Source organism: Triturus cristatus, chromosome 8 (assembly GCF_964204655.1).
Source record: "Triturus cristatus chromosome 8, aTriCri1.1, whole genome shotgun sequence".
NCBI classification, from domain to species: domain Eukaryota; kingdom Metazoa; phylum Chordata; class Amphibia; order Caudata; family Salamandridae; genus Triturus; species Triturus cristatus.
Window position 1 is genome coordinate 1407132617 of NC_140591.1, and position 3654 is coordinate 1407136270.

General features: G+C 42.4%; 1 pseudogene; it reads right to left on the reverse strand.

The window, feature by feature from the left end:
* Positions 1–613: 613 nt before the first annotated feature.
* LOC146805829 (chaperone Ric-8B pseudogene) lies at positions 614–1930 on the reverse strand (annotated as a pseudogene).
* Between the last annotated feature and the right edge of the window lie 1724 nt (positions 1931–3654).

The following is a 3654-nucleotide window of genomic DNA, read 5'->3' on the forward strand; positions in this document are numbered from 1 at the left end:
TGTTATACGGAAGCATGATGATGGAAGAAAGACTATTGTGCCGCGATTACTTTGCGGGCTAACAACGTTACGAGGTATAGGCGACACTGTGTCTCGGTATTCTTAGTAAAAAATACTCAGATGTAAAAGCGTCTTTTTTAATGCAACAGCGTCTACTCATGTATATCGGGCGCCATCTTGGAGTGGTAATTTGATGGTGTCCCGATAGTCATAAAAAGTTTATGAATGAGTTACTAAAAAAGATGAGTTACTAAAAAAGAAGAGTTACTAAAAAGGATGAGTTACTAAAAAAGGGGGTGGAGAGGAGATAAGGGTCCTGTTATTTTTTACGCCAAACCCAAAATTTTTCAATGAGGGAGATTTTATTCAATACGAATATTGGTTGTAAATGGAGATCTTCAGATATCTTTATTTTCCACGGCTTTAGAAACGTTCATCTTAGAATGATTATATGTAAATCAGAACAATATTATTCCATTTCAAAACAGTCATGTAGAAAGCTGCAGATAATACTAAAGGGCGATATTTAAACTCGACACAGTAGAGAGTTCGAGCATTTGACGGAAGCGGAAGTAGAAACTGTAAAAGGCCCCGGCTGCAGGAGAGCAGGCGGTCAGTCCGAGTCTGAGCTGCTGTGCTCGGTGCTTTGAACCTGGCGCACGGTTGCTTCCAAAGGCGCCATTGTGCCGTCCGGCCTGACGCCCATTAGCTTAATAACCTCCTCCCGGGAGAGTTTATCGAACATGTTGACAAGCTTCGTTGCTTCATATTCTTTTTGTTCTTCTGTCATTTCGTTCATGGGATTGGGCATTGGTTCTTCCAGATGTCCAGTAATGAGATTGATGTTTGGCTTTGCAGACTTGTACTCTTCAGTGTCTGTGTCCTCATCATCGGAGTACCAGCGATCCCCTCGTCCTCCTGCTAACAGGCCCCTCGCTGCAAGAAGTCCTGCTGCATTCCCGTAGCCAGTGTACTTTAATAAACGGTCCACTCTTTCCTTAAAAAGAACAAAGAGAAATTCAGCTGCAATCTGTTTAACCCCAAGGTCAACATGTGTCATGAGTCGCACGAGCTTGTTCCTGACAGTTGTGCCAATTTCAGGACGATTTGAGACATCTGTCAAAGGAGGCAACACCTGAGCTTTTATAAACTTCCTGATGGTTCTGTGTGCTCGGGAGGACTCAGTCAATAGACTCAGAATTGGCGTCAAACCTTCTACGTAACTGCATCCCTTGTCTATTCTCATCTCCATAAAATCGAGCAAAACTTGAATGGCGTCCATATTCATACTGTTGTACTTCAAAGATTCTTCTTCTTCTGCTGAAGCACTAATGAGCACATCCAAGCAAGAAACTGGAAAATTACTTAAAAGGTTGATTGTGTTGCTGTGCAGCTCTTCGGTTTTATCTTCAGTTGGTCCCTTTGTTACTAAACATTGGCGAAGTATAGCAGCCATATAACAAAACTGATGGGCATCGTTCTCACTGTGAACATTCCAGCTGTCGAGCGTGATGTTAAAAAGGGCTTTCAGAGCCTCAATGGAGCAGTCTGCGTCCTGATGCGACAAAGGCGGTGCGTCAGCCCAAGAGGCGGCCTTGTACTTCTCCGTCCAAATAATACCACATGAACTTTCCAAGGCCTCGGTCAGCAGAGGCAGCGATTGTAAATCATGCCGCAGCTGCGTCCTAGTCTCTGTGTGCAAAAGTGACAGCAGGAACAAGAGGCGCAGGTTGAAGCATTTAATGACATGCATGGATTCTTGGTCTTTGCATTTTTTCAGAAGGTTGCAAAGCGTGGTAGCGATATTCAACTCCAAACTCAACTTCTGCGCGACTACACTGTTAAAAACGATGTTACCATGACATTTTAGGGCTTCCACTATAACTGGAAAATGATCCACCTCCGATTTTGATGTCTCCACAATACGCATTAAGCCCTTTCCTGACGTGGGTACTTGGCCCACCCATACAAGTGAGGTACCATTTTTATCTGGAGATCTGGGGAACACTGGGTGGTTGGAAATGTGTGTCAGACTGGTGATCCCATAACCTTCCCACACAATAACATGAGAAAAAATGGATCTTTTCAGCCAATTTTGAGGTTTGCAGGGGAGTTTGGGTAGGAAAACATTGGGACATCCACACAATCCATACCTCCCTGGACTCCCTGGGTGTCTAGTTTTCAGAAATGTCTGGGTTTGGTAGGTTTTCCTAGATGCCCGCTGAGCCCATTAACCCAGGTGACCCCCCTTGCAAAATCAGGTCATTTTTTGATTTTTAAATTCGTTGTCTTCACAAGACGTTTTGGGCATTTCCCTGCTGGCCCACCCACACAAGAAAGGTACAATTTTTATCATGAGTCTTTGCGGAATGTTGGGTGTGTACGAAGTTTATGGATCCATGCAGATTCCAGAACTTTCCATCACAGCATTGTGAGGAAAGTTAGTTTTTCTGACAAAGTTTGAGGTCTGCAAGGGAGTCTGGGTATCAGAACCTGGTCACACAAGTAAGCCCATCCTTGATTCCCCTGGGTGTCTAGTTTTTTAAAATGTATTGATTTGCTAGGTTTCCCTAGGTTCCGCCTGAGCTAGGGTCCAAAATCCACAGCTAGGCACATTGCGTAAATAGGGTCAGTTTTCACCAGAAAAATGTGATGTGTCTATGTTGCGTTTCAACCATTTCCTGTCGCAGGCACTAGGTCTAGCCACACAAGTGAGGTACCATTTTTATCAGGAGACTTATGGGAATACAGAATTGTAGAACAACTGTTGACGGCTATTGACTTTCTACGTATTTCTGTCTTCCAAATGTAAGACAATGTGTAAAAAAGAAGTCACTTTGAAAAATGTCTTCTAATTCACATGCTAGTATGGGTACCCACACTTTTGAAGATGTGCATATAACTACTGCGTCTAAACTCTATATTTTGTCCTCATTTTAGAAATACATAGGTGTCCTTGATATTTATTTTTCACTCTTTATATTTTAACAAATGAATTGATATCTACCCGGTACACAATGAAAACCCATTTCAAGGCGCAGTTCAGTTATTGGCTCTGGGTACCTCGGGTCCTTGGTGAACCTACAAGTCCTATATATCACCATAATCAGAAGGGTCCAGCAGATGTAACAGTATTTTGCTTTTAAAATTCTGCCATAGTTAGAAGAAGCGACAGGTGAAAATGTTGGCACAAATGTCTGTTTCTATAGAAAAACCTTGAACGATCTACACAACATTGTCTATGTTTCTGAAATGTATATCTTGCCCAACTCCATTACTGCTTTCACACCCATTTCTACCACTAATTGGAAGGAGGTTGAAAGCACAAAAAATAGTAAAAATAGGCTATGTTCCCGTACAATGCCAAAACTGTGTAGAAAATGTTGGTTTTCTGACTAAAGTCTGCCTGTCTCTGAAAGCTGGGAAGATGGTGATTGCAGTACCAGAAACCTTTTGTTGATACAATTTGCAGGGAAATAACAGACACTCTCTTCTGCAGCACTTTTTCCCCCAAAAAACAAAATGTTCCTGTAGTTTGGCTAATTTCTGGGACCACTCCTCTGGAATCCGCAAATCCTGGGTACCTTTAAAATCCTCAGGATGCTGAAAGAAAAGACGGAAATTTGGCTTGGACATCTTATGTGGAAAAAAAGT